The sequence below is a fragment of the Vigna unguiculata genome, chromosome 6, assembly GCF_004118075.2.
Source record: "Vigna unguiculata cultivar IT97K-499-35 chromosome 6, ASM411807v1, whole genome shotgun sequence".
NCBI lineage: Eukaryota > Viridiplantae > Streptophyta > Magnoliopsida > Fabales > Fabaceae > Vigna > Vigna unguiculata.
Window position 1 is genome coordinate 4524200 of NC_040284.1, and position 17619 is coordinate 4541818.

General features: G+C 34.6%; 1 pseudogene; it reads right to left on the bottom strand.

The window, feature by feature from the left end:
* Positions 1 to 5315: 5315 nt before the first annotated feature.
* LOC114188315 lies at positions 5316 to 15835 on the bottom strand (annotated as a pseudogene).
* Between the last annotated feature and the right edge of the window lie 1784 nt (positions 15836 to 17619).

The following is a 17619-nucleotide window of genomic DNA, read 5'->3' on the forward strand; positions in this document are numbered from 1 at the left end:
ACCATCTACGATGTGCAAAAGCGATTCACACGCATCGTCAATCATCTCACGGGTTTAGGTAAAACTTTTGACACTGATGAGTTAAATATAAAAATTATAAAATCATTGAACAAGACTTAGCAGCAAAAGGTGACAACCATCACAGAGTCACAAAATCTTGCAACGATGTCCATGACGACTCTATTTGGAAAATTAAGGGAGCACGAGGTTGAAGTGGGTAGCTTAAATGAAGAAGAAGACCTTGAAAGGAAGAAGAACATTGCTTTCAAAACCAAGATCGTCAAAGGCAAAAAGCACAAAGAAGAAGAAGATTCTGATGATGATGATGAGAAATTGAGTCTATTGATCAAGAAATTTACAAAGTTCATGAAGGCCAAAGGTAAAAGTCAATTCAAGAGCAATAAGAAGGAGAATCAAGGATCATCCTCAAATTTCAAATTCTATGGATATGGAGAAACTGGACATGTCAAGGCAGATTTCCCACATTCAAAGAAAAGTAAAGAAAGGAAGGGCAACAAATTTTTCAAGAAAAGGCATACGTACCATGGGAGGATAATACCTCAAGTACATCAAGCTTTAGTGGTTCTGATCAAGAAGAAGCAAAATTTTGCTTGATGGTTGATCATGATCTTTCTAACAGTGAGGCAAGTTCTACTTGCAATGAAAATGATTATGATGCATTTCAACAACTGTTTGTTAAATCTAGTAAATTAGATATTGCTCACAGGAATAAAATCCGATTTTAAAGAGTTACAAAATAAATTTGAAAAATCTCTTAAAGGAGAAGAAATTTAAAAAAATAAAATTTCAATTTTAGAAAACAATGAAATTGAAATTGTTGAATGTGGTTCCTGTAAAAGTTATATGTTTGATATAAATATTTTAGAAAAACAACTTGAAAATACGTTAGAAAATAAAATTTTTGAAAAGCCTACTTTTAAGAAAAAGAATCCAAATAGAAACAGATATGCTCCTAATAATAATAATAATAATAATAATAATAATAATAATGATTATAAAAGAACTCGTAGAGTATGGGTAGAAAAAGGAACTGCTTACTCAATGAATACATGTGTTGCTACTTGTTTTTATTGCATGAAAAAGGGTCATACTTCAAATAAGTGAAATATCAAGCATTTTGGTGTTCCAAATGGAAAGTATATAAAAGGAAAGATACTTGCAATTGGTAATGTTGGTGGACAAGATACCTTGGAGATCAAGGATATGTTATTTGTGGAAGGATTAAAGCACAATACTATGTGATAAAAGACTCAAAGTCATATTTGAGAGTGACTACTGCACCATTCATCAAAAGGACTTTAAGGAAGTCACCTTAAAAGGTATGAGACATAATAAAATTTACTTGATAGATCTTAATAATGCATCATCCAGTAAGATAACTTGTAGACACTAAGCATTAATTAGCTGATATTTTTACCAAACCTTTAGCCAAAGACAAATTTTATGAACTTAGGAGAGATTTGGGAATACTAGAAGTGTCATAAAAGTGCAAAAACTTAAATTTCTCAAATTCCGAAAAATGTGTCAATAATTGATTATCACCAAAGATAATCAATTATCAGCTTTCATAAAAAATTCTAAGTCCTACTAGAATAATCTATTATCAAGTAGGATAATTGATTATCTCGACCTCTGTCCAAAATTACAAAATCTCTCTAGAATAATCGATTATCACTTAAGATAATCGATTATCTGTTTATGATAATATGTGTTTCTCAACAGTTTTGAAACAATAATTGATTATCTCCTTTAGATAGTCGATTATCTCAAGTCGTTAGGCAAAAAATTTTAGAAAACAAGCCATTGTAATGGCTAGATTTGCATTGAAATTTTTAAATATGACCGTTGGAGACTTTTTCCTATAAATCCTGGCCAAATTTTTCACTTACAAACATCAAATTTTGAGAACCCTATTTTTTCTCTCAAAAACCTCCAAACCTCCTTTCTCCAAAACGTTGCTAAGATTAAATGGATGAAGAATCACGAGTAAAATTCCTACCAGCGAAAGAACTACCTCATGTCCAACTCAACCTCCCACACGAAATGCTTCAATTGAGGGGTGGGTTTTTAGATGAAGAGCGAAGATCAAAGTTTATCACTTTCTGGAATGACAAGCCTCTCATCACCCCCAAATTTATTAAATCCCAATGGTTTATCAACTATGGATTTAGAATTCCTGCTCTTCTCACTAAACAAGTAGTGAAGTTTTTTGCAAAAATGTAGGGGCATCTATCCTGATTTAGTTTGAGTTTTCTACTAAAACTATAAATTCAGAGATGGAGTTGGTTTCACAAAGGTAAAGGGAGTGGATATCATTTTGGATGATTATATCTGGGAAAATGTTGCTAAGTTTCCCATTCATTACGACACCTCTCCAATTCTAACTGTAGGAATTGAAGGGTTTAACATAATCTTTGCCTATAGGTCTTTCCACTGGAAACCTAATGAAGAGATAGGCAAAAAATTGTTGACAGGACATCTAAAAGTGGATGAGCGACTTTTGCATTATCTCATTGTCTGGATTTTATGTCCTCGAGGCACAAATCATGCTCAATGTAGTGAAGCTGACCTCATTATAATCTATGCTTTGCTGAATTACATTCTTATCAACTGGCCAAGTGTCATCCTAGACATAATGCTTAGAGCAAAGCGAATCCCTTAGTATCCATTACCATACTCCTTGCTTATCTATCACATCTGTGAGTACAAAGGTGTCAACACATCTAATGAAAAATTTCATCGCACCACTGATGCAAACAAAATTTTAGAAAACTAATTGAAACAAATGAAGTTTATGCCACAATCTGAAAATGAAGATGAAGAAAATCCTCCCACTGATCTTGTCCCTCATGTTAACACCAATATTGGTTCCTCTAGTGGGGCTGGTGGCTTATCCTCTTCTTTAGAGGAAAACATTATAAACATGAACCAAATACTTGAATAATTTTTTCTTCTCTCAATTGCCCAACATGAAGAGATTAATGGCTTAATTAGAGGGCTTGATTTTAGGATCTCAAATCTAGAAAATTGATTTGATGAAGAATTTACTCATGAAAATAATGAAGATGATGACATGAGTACAAAACTTTAGGGGAGTGTACCAATGTTATTTAACTGCTTTAAATATATTAATAAATGTAATTGTTTGATCTTAAATCAAAAAGCTATTTGTTCCTTTATGATTGTCTAATTGAGGGGAGTTTTTCTCATAACAAATTTTTTTTTTCTAATGATCAAAACAAGGGGAGAAAAGTTTAAACACGGTGAAATTTAACCATTATATTTGTAAGACTTCTGATGTAGGACATTACAGATACTTTAAACATATTATTTTGATCATCATCAAAAAGAGGGAGATTGTTCGCAAAAGCATAAGACAAGCTTAAAGTTAAAACATGATTTTGATGATGACAAAGAATATCAAAGCCAATTGGAAGACAATATGAAGACAAGTGTTTTAATGTTTAAAGTTATCTTGTAAATAAGTCAAAGTAGCTTATATAGACTTAAAATCAGCAACATACTCTTAAACCTTTTGGACTCTCTTATTTTTGTAAAATTTGCTGTGATAATCGATTATCACTTTGGATAATCGATTATCCTAAGCTAAGCTAACATTTTTCATAAACCCACTAGAATAATCGATTATCTCCATGGATAATCGATTATCTATTCAAAATTTTGTTTATGTAAAATGCACTAGAATAATCGACTATCATAGAACTCATTTTTGTTTATTATACTTGGCTTTTCAACTTCTTAACTCAGGTTTCAAATGGCTTTAAATAAAACTCATTTTTCATTTGTAAAACTACCTTTTTGAGAGCCAAAGTTCTAGTGCTATGTTTGTGAAGAGTTCTCTGAGTTTTCTTAAAAGATCTTTGAAAAGCGTAGTGTGAGTGGAGCGATAACTTTTTCTAAGAGGGGTTTTTGTGAGATTGGGTGTTGTTGTTGTTGCTAGGAAACCTAGTCAAGTTCTTTGTGTTATTCATAGGAAGTTTACTTTCATCTCTTGTGTCTTCAAGAGAGGTGTTTTCTTTTCCTTATTCTCTTTAATCTAATTGTACTCTGATCTTTATAGTGTTTATGTTAATCTCTTTATTAAAGAGATTAACAATTGGACGTAGGATATTTTGATCTGAATCAATATAAATATCTATGTTGAATCCTCTTCCATATCTCTTTAATTTATCTTTATTTGCGTTTAAAGGATCTAAGGGTTGATTTAAATGGTAAAATTTGGAAAAATTTTAAAAGTTTCAATTTTATTAATAAACCAATTTACCCTCCCTCTTGGTTTTTTTCCATTAACAAATTATTCTGCTGCTTAATTTCAACAAAGACTTTTCTCATTTGATTCTATTCAGGGAAGAGTACGATCTTTTCTAAAAATTTGATTATTCCTGTAACATAAACAAAGAAATCAAGAGAAGAACACAAAAATAAGACAAGGATGGAGATGCCACAATCTAGCAGATTGATGAGTCCATAAAGATTCTCCACAAAGATCTCAAACTTTTATAAGAACTAGGGTTCTACGATAAAAACCAAAAGAATCATCTCTTCAAGAAATATACACATAATGACTATCAAAAGTATTTACATTTGTTTTGGTTGCTTATATATATATAGACCACAAGTTTTTAAGCAACCTAGAAACCCGAAAGAAAATCCAAGAACACTCGAACACAAAAATAACATGTAAAACACAGTCTGCAAAAGCTCGCTATCTCCTTCTACTTGAAACTCGCTATCTCCTTACCTCCATTCCTTCGCTCTCTTGTGCTTCAACATTCTTTCTCTTCTCCTGCACGTCACGGTCGCTCTCCCTTCCTTCGTGTTGGTTCTTGTTTGGTCTTGCCGTCGTTAGCCTCATCGTCGTTGGTCTCTTTATCGTTGGTGTCAACATCGTCGGAAGACTATCGCGCCACACCTGTGTCTTGTCGTCGCTCAATCGCACCACACTTGTCTCTCACCGTTGCAACAATCACACCTCATTATTCTTCCATTTTCTCGCCTCACTCGCGTTCCCCCTAGTAATATCACTATTCTTTTCTTCACAGTAAACGTGTTTGTCGTGTTTGCTTAATTGATGATAGAAATTACACAAAGCAATTGCCACCAATATGCCCATTACGTTGCGTCTTTTGTTTAGCGTTTTACTATTTAGTTGATTTTCAGATTGTAAGAAAGTCAAGAATAATGTTTGTTGTTGATTTTCAATCAGAGGTGTGATTCAATGTTGGAAGTAGAGAAAACAATTTGTTATCATTTTAAGGAGCCAAAATTGGCTTCTAAAAAGGCAATTTGGGTAGAAATGGTTTCTTAAATTTGGGATCAAGTGGTAGTTTAGGAATGGACCTTTTGAAGAAAGACTTTAGTTTTAAGAATTCCTCAGACTCAATGGTAGGAATAGGCTTTTTCACAATAAATGGTTTAGGAATTAGCTTAACAAATGGTTTTGAAACATGTTTAATAACAAGAATTAGCTTAACAAATGGTTTTGGAATAGGTTTAAGAATAAGAATTAGCTTAACAAATAGTTTTGGAACATGTTTAAGAATAGGAATTGTCTTAACAAATGGTTTTGTAATGGGTTTAAGAATAGGAATTGACTTAACAATGGGAATTAGCTTTGGTTGTGGCTTAACAAGTGGAATAGAAATAGGCTTAACAACAAGGATTATCTTTGGTGTTGGCTTAGCTTTGGAAATAGGTTTTGGGAAAAAAACTTCGAATTTTTCTTATTCACTGGGAATTAGCTTAATATCTAGAATTGGTTTTGGTAAAAAAGAATGTCCATCCCTACAAATTGTCTCATAGAGGTTATGTTAAATTGGAATAGAAGATGATGAAATAGGCATCCACCTCTAATTCCAGGGGACCTCATATATGACTATGCACTTGTCTTCCTTGCCATGCTAAATTGAAGATAGCTCGCAAAAAAACCATCAAGGGATTACGTATGTGTAGAAACAGAAAGCGTAGCTAGACGTATTGTAAGTAGCTCAAAATAATTTATATCTGGATGTGTATTAAGATATTTTTTTAATCTTAACTTTAAAATTTTGTGTTGGCAATTTCCATTAGTCTTCCAAAGCATCTTGGATGTATTTGTGGTGTTAGGAAAAATGTAGGCATCCATCAATTGTTTGGTCCTCCATCTGTATGACCTGGGAAATTAAATATAAATAAATATTTAATTATAAATAATTAGGGATGGGAGATACATTTATAGGAATTAAATGGGCTAATCATAACAAGGTACAATGATAGCTCAAGTGGTTGAGCGTGTTGAGTGGTGTTAAGAGGTCTTAGGTTTGAATCTTGCATATGTCATTAGTGTGTTATTGATTTTATTGTATTTTTGCAAGTATGCATAAACATGTGGTGAGCCCTTGTATTGGTTTATGTGCATGAAATAACATGAAACATGTATTGGTTGGATGGTTGTGTATATGCTTAATAGTTGGGTGGATGAGAGTTCGAACCTTGCCTAGTGTTAAATAGTTCTTAATTTCATGTGGCATTATTTTTGTCAAGTTGTGGATAACCTAGAAACCCTAACTGATTTCAAGTAAGCTAGAGAGGTAGAGGTAGTGAAATTAATCGGACAGAAACTCCCAAGTAATGGCAATTAAACTTTATTTTCGTTGTTTTTATTTATTAAATTAATTTTAGGACTGAAAAGTAAGAACAAGAGTGAATTAGGGAGAAGAAGAGGCACTTGTGATACAGTTGAGCGAGGGGATGGTTTTAATGCACAAAACCTGACCTGAGAAGAGTACTGGGCTAAAGAGAGTTTTGTCATTAAAGGCAAAAGGAAGCCACTTACTAATCAAGAAGGATCACTTTAGGAGCACTTTTGGAACAAGAATTCTAGATAAGGGGAGTTGTATCTATTTGTTTAAATTCGTGCTTGATGTATTCCGTAATGAGTTAAAACATGAGTGCCTTTTCTCTTTCCATTTTTCACTATTTCCGCATTTTCTGGGTTTCTGCCTATAATCCTCCTAGCGGCGATGAAGGCCCACCAGGCGACACAAGCTGAATGGGTTAGTTTCTGCGATTTTTTATGGATTCTGTAATAATTTGGGTTCCTGTGAAGTTCTCTATTATTGTTGAATGTATGTTGCAATATGATTACTGATAATTGTTACTGTTAATGATACATTAATGATCGAATGTGTGCATGAACATGAAGGGGTTCATGTGAGGGCTTGGGGGATGAATTTGATACATGAGGGGCAAAGTTCAAGTGTGGTGATTTGCCAATGGCATGATTTATTGATGTGTATGCATGCCAAAAAACGTGATTTGATGTGGTTTTATGCAATTTGGATAACTAGATTGCGTCTTTGGGAAAATTGGGGTTTCTCACAAGTGCACAAAAATCTAGGTTTTTCCCAAAATCTAAAGCACCGTCTAGCGGTACTTAACTTACCGCCAAGCGACAACCCAGTGCACAACTGCACTTTGAGTTGGGTTGTGATGGTTGTGGGCTAGGGATTCTGTTGGGCCATTTGGTTTATGAATATGGACTAGTGATACATTGGATATAATGCTATAGTGGCGAGTAATGCATGAAATAATCTTAAGGTTGATTTGTGGTTAGAAGAATTGTAATACAAAAATAGTGTAGATGAGGTTTAGCTAAATTATGACTTTGCATAAGTTCTCTGTAGAACATGACTTCTGACTTGGAGTTCCTCTTTTGAGTTGCCTAATTTGAGAGTAAGGTGAAATTATATGGCTAAGTGTTGATGTTAATGTTGGGGTTGCATGAGGGTTTGGTTGGAAGGGGTGGTTGTAGCTACTAATTGCGTTAAGCCTTGGATTTTGATTGAGATTATGTACTATTGGTTGTTGTCTTAGCGTCACTATGATTAGGATTAACTTATGGTCGAATTCAAATGTGGGCATGGTTCAAAATGGTGAATGTGTGAGTGCTTATTCATGATTATACATAGGATTTGTGAGGTGTAATATGAACCATGTTGAATTGTGTGATTACCCAATTTGGTGTTTTAATGTGGATTGGTAATGATTAGAGAGTGTTAGAATCTGATGTGAAGTGGTTAAACTAGTAAAATCACGTTATTGGTGTAGCTCCTAGCAGTGAATCGTGGTGCCCAGCGGCATTGTGAAACCTCCATGCTATTTGTAGCACAACATCGCCTGGCGGTGCTTAGGCCATGCCAGGGGATGCTCAAAGGGAAGGTCGCTATTTTTTTGTGTGTTGCGTGTTTCGTGACGATGGTCTTTGGTTTCAGATATGCTTGGATAAATTATGAGCGGGGAGGTTCATAATGGAGTTGGAAACGCATGATGGATACGGATGTGGAGGTTCGTATGTTTCGTGCTCACACTTAAGGCTGTTATGAGCAGAGAGGTTCATAACAGGTGGTGTTCACACATGTTAGACTATGAGCGATGAGGTTCGTTGATTTAGACTACGAGTAGGGAGGTTCGTAGAGTTTGACCACGAGCAGGCAGGTTCATGGAAGCATAGGGAATCCCTAAGACTATGAGTGAGAATGTGTATATAGGTTATGAGACTAGGGTGACATGGTATAATGTTTTTTTAAATGAGAAAAATGGTTAAGTTGATTTGGGTGAGTTGTATTTATCATTATTTATGTGATTCTAGGTAAGGATGACAATGCATAAGGACATAGAGAGGGATAAATATTGGACTTTATTTAAGGAACTTGTTTTGAATAAACTTTGTAATTTTCTTTTAAGTTGTTTTCTTGGATTTCAAGTTTGCAATAAGTTGTTATGAATTATTTTTTTACCACCGTTGAGGATTTTAAATTTCCCACGTTTTTTGGAACAACATTATTGTTTGAATTTTATTTTATTTTAAATTATAATTTCTTTTAGTAAGTAACATCCGCCTAGGATGTTACACCATCAACTCATCATCGTAAAACAAATATCAATGAGGAAGTTATCATGTCTATCAAAGAAGAAAAGAGAGAGCAAATGAGATGGGAGATTAAGATGGAGATAAAGAAGGAGTACTTTGATATGAGGGCACAATTGTTAGCACACATGAGAGCGAAGTTAGTTGCTCCCTCAGCTCAACCTTGTAATCCCCCTTAATAGCCTTCTGTTATTTGTATATGCATAAAGGGGGGTTGTGATGTTCCCCCTGAAGAGGCTTCTTCCACTGTTGAGGCAAACATATGAGTTATTCATTAATGATTCCTTACAGTGCTTGGTGGCTTTATGTAATTTATCTAATTATATTGTTTTTCTTGTATTTTTTTAGCCTAATTATATTGTGTGATTTATTTTACAAATATTATTTGGCTAACTTAGGTAAAATGTGTACATTGGCATCAATCATACACCATGAAACCATTGTGAATGATATAATAAGGGTGGTGGTTGTAGACGTTCGAGATGCTACTGGTCGAGTCCCTGCGCCCACTAAAGAGGTTAAGATAGTGGTGTAGGCCCCTAGATATTTTATCCTTTGTCTAGTTAGATTAGCAAATTTATGATATTATATGAATTTAACTTGTAGTGCTCACGTCAACTGAGGAGTTATGAGTGTGGATATTATACCATGAGGCACATGCATAAATTTATATCTGCAAACATTATTGACTCATGGATATGGTAATATGTATAATTTATATATCACATCTTAAGTATTTATCACTAAAAGATTGTTAACTCAAATTGTTCATAATGTAGATTTTCAATGATGCATCTCTAATTGAGCAAGGAGTTTTGAAGGAAGTTTTTGTGCAATGGACTTTGTAACACCCCAATTTTGGGATGTCACGAAAAGTTAGAAAATTATAGCGTTTAGGGGAAAAGGATTATCATTGAAAATGTACTAATAAAAAAACTTTTAATTTGATTTAAATTACATAGTTCTAAAAAATTAAAATAACAATTGCAAACAAAAGAAAATTACATATATTTTAGTATCTGATTTAAAACAAATAAATAAATTATAAAAACTCTCAAGTTCATCCCAGCCTCTCGTCAATTTACTCCATGCCAAAATTATCTGCCATATCATCTACTCCCGTATAACACACACATTATACATCTTGTGTGTTTAGATTTTTGTGAGTCAAAAATCTTGTGAGTTTTGTTGTTCAAAAGTGTAATCTTGGTTTGTGATTTGTAAAACTTTTGAATATAGTGGAAACTAGGCTCAAGTTGTCCTAGTAAACTGGATGTAGCTCTGTGATTGAGTGAACCAGTATAAAAATAGGTGTGCATTTCTCTTTTCCTCATCCCACTCTCTTTGAAACTCTTTAAAAACTCAAGAAAACCAAGCAATTTGATCTTTGGTATGATTTATTGCATTCTTGTGTAATTTGAGGTTATATACTTGTTAAAAACATTGATTGAAACAAGTCTTGTATGTAAAAGATTGTTGTTTGAGTTGAATTTGCGAATTCTACATTCTGCATAATTCTCTAGTTTTTTAGTCGACTGATTTGTCTTTTTAATCGATTGTTTTATAGCTTCAAGAACAAATTAGTCTGCTGTTTTATATTTTAATCGATTGAAAGTGTACTTGTCTGCTGTATTTACATCCAAACTTTCCAATCTATTAGATTCAATTGAAAAGAGGTTTAAGCTTTCGAAAAAGTTTTATAAAGCCAATTCAACCCCCACCACCTTCTTGGCTAAAATCACCATTTTGAAACTAACAATTGGTATCTAGAGCAAGGTTCTTGAAAGGTATTCAAGTTTAATAAAAAAATCTTTTGAAATGGTTGAAAGTAAGGTGCCTCTATTCATGGACCACCTCTGTTTTGTGGCCTAAACTATCAGTTTTAGAAAATAAGGATGCAAATTTTCATTGAATCTATAAACAAAGGAATTTGGGATGCAATAGTTAATGGACCATATACTCCTAAATGTATTGATGAAAATAAGCAGGTGGACAAGCCATGAAGTGAATGGACTGATGAAGAAAGGAGAAGAGCTCAATATGATTGAAATGCCAAGAAAATCATCACTTCATCTTTGAGTATGGATGAATTTTTTAGGGTCTCCCAATGCAAGAATGCAAAGGAAATGTGGGATGTTCTAGAGGTTACACATGAGGGGAGGAATGAAGTGAAAAGAGCAAGGAAGCATGCCTTGATTCAAGAGTATGAGCTTTTCAAGATGCAAAAAGGAGAGTCCATAACTGAAGTGCAAAAGAGGTTCACTCAGATAGTCAACCATCTCATGGGTCTAGGCAAAGAATTTAACAAAGAGGAGCTAAACATCAAAGTGCTTAAGTGTCTTGATAAAAATTGGCAACCAAAGGTGACTGCCATATCTGAATCCAAGGATTTATCCATCATCACAACAACTGCATTGTTTGGCAAGCTAAGAGAGCATGAGATTGAGATGCAAAGGCTAAGTGAGCTTGAATCCAGTGAGAAAAAGGTAAAATCCATAGCCTTGAAGGCTAGCTCTAAGAAGAGTGATGAAACCGAGGAAGAGGCTACTGAATCAAGTGACAATGAGAACTTGAATCTACTAGTCAAGAGGTTTGGGAAGTATCTCAAGAGGAAATGCAACAAAGGTAATCAAAGAAGGTACATTTCTAAACAAAATGATTCAAGTAATTCCTCTAAATTCTCATGTTATAATTGTGGAAAGCAAGGACATATTAAGATTGAATGTCCTAATGTTAACAAAGAGAAGGAGAAGGTTGATGATAGGAAAAAGGAGAAAAAGGGCAAGGAAAGACGTGCCTACATAGGTTGGGAGGACAATGATGATTCAACAAGCACTTCATCTCAAGAAGGAAGTGAGGAAGCAAACCTATGCCTCATGGCCGGATATGAATCATCCTCATCAAGCCAAGTAAGTTCCTTGTCATCTAAGGATAAAAATGACTATTACCAATTGTTGCATGAATTTGAAGAGTTGCATAGTGAGGCAAACAAAATTGTTGTCATGAAGAATCGTTTAAAAGGATTAAACAGCTGGCTAGAAAATAAAGTTAGCGAACTAGAATTAGAAACAATCGACTTAAAAATTGATTTTGAACATTTGGAAATGATTTATAGTAATTCAGTCGATTGTTATGAAAAATAGTTGGCTATAAAACCTTGTGAAAACTGCACTACTTTGAAAAATCAAGTGAAATATCTTTTGAAAACATGTGCAAAGTTCAAAAAAGGAAAAGCAAACCTGGAAGCTGTTCTTGGCTCTCAAATTGAGTTTTCGGAAAGGTTGGACTTGGTTATACACCTATCCATGAAAAGAAATCCAAGAAGTTCTCTAGTTTCTTTTCCAAGAGTGAGCCAAATGATATGCCCTTCATTTCTTGCAACTACTGTGTGAAGAAAGGTCATGTTCTTAAGAATTGCTATGCTAGAAAGTATGATGTACCTAAGGGATTTATGAAATGGATCCCAAAAAGATCTAGAAAGGCATAACCATGTTGGACCCAAACTATCAAAGGGTACCATGTAATACTATGTTGTTTTGCTGGTCATAAAACAGGAAAAGAAAGATCTATGGTACCTAGATAGTGGCTGCTCAAGGCATATGATAGGAGATAAGACCAAATTTGCAAAGTTGGAATTGAGGGAAAAATGATTTGTAACCTATGGAGACAACAAAAGAATCCTTGGAAATGGAGTCATAGGCAATGAATCTTCTTTCAACATCAAGAATGTGCTGTTGGTAGAAGGGCTGAAACCTAATTTGATAAGTATAAGTCAATTATGTGACAAAGGATTTAAAGTCATGTTTGAACCAAATAATTGCTTTATATATATGATGCATATGGTAGTATTGTTTTGATAGGAAAAAGAGTCTATATCAACTTGATCTACATCATGCATCATTCAACATCTATTGTTTGCTTACAAAAGAGGATGACACTTGGTTATGGCATAGGAGACTTTGTCACATACACATGCAACATTTTAATCGGCTAAATAGAAAACAGTTGGTTGAAGGACTACCAAAACTCAAGTTTGAGAAGGATAGAGTGTGTGAAGCATGTCAAAAAGGAAAATAGACCAAGGTCTCTTTGAAACCCCAAAATGTTGTTTCAACTGAATGACCTTTAGAGATGCTTCACATGGATCTATTTGGTCCATCTCGAACCATGAGCCTTGGTGGCAATCTTTATGCATTAGTCATAGTTGATGACTTCTCTAGGTACACATGGACTTTGTTCTTAGTTGCCAAAAAGGACACTTTTCATGCTTTTAAAAGGCTTGCCAAGATGATAGAAAATGAAAAGAGTTCCAATATAATGTCTATTAGAAGTGATCATGGTGGGGAATTTCAAAATGAAAAGTTTGAACACTTTTGTGAAAAGCATGGCATTAAGCATAATTTTTCTGCACCAGGAACCCCACAACAAAATGGTGTTGTTGAAAGGAAAAATAGTTCACTTGAGAAACTAGCTAGAACTATGTTAAATGAGAATTCACTACCAAAGTATTTTTGGGCTGATGCAGTCAACATTGCTTGCTATGTTTTAAATAGAGTGTTAATTAAGCCAATTTTGAAGAAAACACCCTATGAACTTTTCAAAGGGAGGAGGCCTGTTTTAAGTCACCTAAAAGTATTTGGATGTAAGTGTTTCATCTTAAACAATGGCAAAGAAAGTCTTGGCAAATTTGATTCAAAAGCGGATGAAGGTGTTTTTCTAGGCTATGCTATACAAAGTCATGCATATAGAGTCTATAATAAGAGATTGATGACTGTTGAAGAGTCTATGCATTTTGTATTTGTTGAAACTAACCCAAAATTGCAAGATCATGTGCCTAAGATTGCAGATGAAGAATATTTAGTGCAGGAAAAGCAAACTGCTGCAGAATTGGAATCTGCTGCAGGAAATCAGTCGGCTGAAAAGGAAATTCAGTTGATTGAAAAAGCTGTAGACAACAACTTACACAAGGAGTGGATTGAACCCATGGGATTATCAAAGGACAACATAATTGGTGACATAGAATAGGGAGTATCCACTAGACGCAAGCTTGCATTCTTTCAACATGTTGCATTTGTTTCTCAAATTGAACATAAGAATGTGAATGATGCATTATGTGATAGTAATTGGCTTGTTGCTATGCAAGATGAACTTAATCAATTCACTAGAAATGATATGTGGTCTCGTGTTCCTAAAACTGATGCAATGAATGTGATTGGAACAAAATGGGTGTTTAGGAATAAAATGGATGAAAATGGTAATATTGTTAGGAATAAGGCTAGACTAGTTGCTAAGGGTTATAATCAAGAGAAAGGTATTGATTTTGATGAAACATATGCACTTGTAGCTAGGCTAGAAGTTGTGAGGTTATTGTTAGCATATGGATGCATGTGTAATTTCAAACTTTCTCAAATGGATGTGAAAAGTACATTCTTGAATGGTTTCTTAAATGAAGAAGTGTATGTATCACAACCTCCTAGCTTTGGAGATCACATCTATCCTAATCATGTTTTCAAACTGAAAAAGACTTTATATGGTTTGAAACAAGCACCACGATAGTGGTATGAGAGGTTAAGCAATTTTCTTTTATCTAAAGGATATGCTAGAGGTGTTGTTGATAAAACACTTTTCATTAGAAAGCATGCAAGTGATGTAATACTTGTTCAAGTATATGTAGATGATATAATCTTTGGATCAAATAATAACTCCATGTGTGAAGAGTTTGTTGCAACTATGTAGGGAGAATTTGAGATTTCTATGATGGGTGAGCCAACCTACTTCCTAGGGCTGCAAGTGAAGCAACTCAAGCATAGGACATTTTGAAGCCAGTCAAAATACTATTTTGACCTACTGAAAAATTTCAAAATGGAGGATTGCAAAGAGACTGCCACTCCAATTGCTACAAACTGCCTTATGGATACAGATGAAGCTAGAAACCAAGTTGATTCAAAACAATATAGAGGGTTAATTGGTTCCTTACCATATCTAAACGCTAGTAGGCCGGATATACAATTTGGTGTTTGCTTGCTAGGTTTCAATCCAATCCAAAGGAATCACACTTCAAAGCTGCAAAATGGATTCTCAAGTATCTGAAAGGAACAACTAATGTTGGATTATGGTATCCTAATGAATCTAACATTGTTCTTAGTGGTTTTTCAGATTTTGACTATGCAAGATGCAAATTGGATAGGAAAAGCACAAGTGGTACAACACATATATTTGATTTAAATTGGTCTGGTGTTAATTTTGTGTAATCTAAAATTTTTAGGCAGCTAAAACTGCAAATTTAACACATAGATTTCACTTAAAACTGCCACTGCACCAAAAATCAGTTTTCTGGTACAGTTTTAGTCGACTAACTCTATATTTTTATGTGTTAAAATCACTTATCCTGATGTGGATTCACTTGAAAGTATTTTAATTGATTGACCCAGTCAAAGTATGCATCACATGACTGTTTTTGGATTGTAGCAGTAGTATATAACAATTATTACATAAGCTAAAATCAACTTTTCAGATTGTATTTACCATAAAGTGCTTAAATTACATGATTTCCAATGAGCATGCATTAGATGTGAACTGTTTGTGAGTGGATTGTTCATAAAACGTATGGGAAACATATCACTATATCTCTAATACAAATTCCCTCATATTTAATTGGCTGTGATTTCCTGTACTGTATTGAAACCAAAAAATCTGCACAATTTAATTGACTGATTCTTAAAATCAACATGTTGATTCTATAAATACTTGGATAAGCATCATGCATTGGCTTTCTCATTTGCTAGTAAGAGCCAAACCTACATTTCACCCTGCCTGAAGATCACGAACAACCCTCTCAGATGATGAAAGCTCCACCCCACCTACTTCATCCTCTCCAAATGCCATGAATCAAGGAAGGCTTGAGGTATGGTTTGAAGGCCATGAAGAAAGAATTCAAACCTTCTTAATTGAGATCAATAGGAAGCAAATCATCCTTCCTAAGGTGATTCACATGTCATGGCTAATGGTAGAAAACTTTGGCAAGATTGAGCAACATCTCAAAGCTTAAAAATTGAAGACTTTCCTTAAGCTTTCGGGCAAGGTGTATCCAGATTTGGTGAAGGTGTTCTATGCCAACTTCAAATTCAACAATGGCATTCTTAAAACAAGTGTCAAAGGTGTGAAGATGGAAATCACTAGGCAAACATGGAAGGATGTGGCTGGCCTAAGGCAAAGAGGTGTGCAAGTCCGCAAAGGTGAAACTAGTGCAGTGAATGAATTCAACAAAGTGCAATACTGCAACCAATGTGTGCGAAATCAAGGTGGGCAAACTAGATATTTCCATGTGGGAAGCCTTCGTATGGAGGAAAGGTTGCTAACTATAGTGGTGACCAAAATCATCATGCTTAGGGAAATAATCATGCAACCTTGAATGAAGGTGACCTTAAGGTGATGTATTGCATTCAAAATGGTGTGACGGTGGACTGGACATACACCATCTGTGACCACATGATGAAGGCAAAGAGGCTCACGAATTTCAAGCTTCCATATGCGGTGCTCATCTCCAAGTTCATTGACCATGTTGGTGTGGATATGGAAGGAGAGCTTGAAGAGTCTACTGGACTTCTAAATTATGTTTCAACATTGAATATGCATAAGATGGGATTCACCAAGATTGGCAATACTTAGCTGGTTGAAGGAGATCAAGGTGCTAATATTGAAGTTGGAGCAAATGACCATGAAGTGAGAACTAGTGGAGGAAACCAGGAGGAAGATGAACCACAACAAATGGCAATTGCACTGTATAACCCTCATGATAATACTGGACCTACATACTCCCAATTTGAGAGAATGGTTCTCAATCAGCTTCAAGACCTCAACATGGCACAAAATGCACATCATGCTTATTGCACAACAAGGTTCCAAGACTTGGATGACCAGCTGCATAATGTTCATGACCTTCTCTCTAATGTCTACAACAGAGACAACCTTAGGAATGAGTGAAGGGGATGGCTCATAGGTCATGCATTGCATTTTCGTGCTGCATTTTGTCTGTCTGTCTGTTTCAGTTTTATAATCGGTTATTTTTCTCATTTCAATCGACTGATTATATCAGTTTTAGCTTCATGATGTATCTTTCATTTTTGTTTTCATTCTGGTGTGTTTGTATTCGTATCAGTTGCTCTAATACACCCCTATGTTAATGCTTTAATGAAAATTTTCATCTTTCCAAAATGATCTATGCATTTACTTTCATTTGATATATCCAAAGGGGGAGAAAAATGAGTTAAAATGTGTAAAATTGTGTAAAAATTGGAAAACCTGAAATAAATCTATTGGAATCATATAATACTACAAACTTAATCCAAAATCTGAAGTTAAATCATATTATTAGTGATAGGGAGAGATATGCATATGTGATATGTATGTATGCTTGTGCACTTTTTCTTGGTTGTATGTTTGGAATATTGGTATCTTGCATGCAAAAGCTTTTTTAGGTTTCTCTATGGATCTTAGCTCATCAATTCAACTCGAGGATGTTGGATTCATCAATTCAGAGGGAGATTGTTGGCACAAGCAAGCTTGAAGCAAAGAATTGATAAAGCCATGTGCATGAAGATCTTAGGTGTTTGATGAAGGTTGATGAAGATCCACTTGAAGATTAAGTTTTAGTGTGTTAAATATGTAAA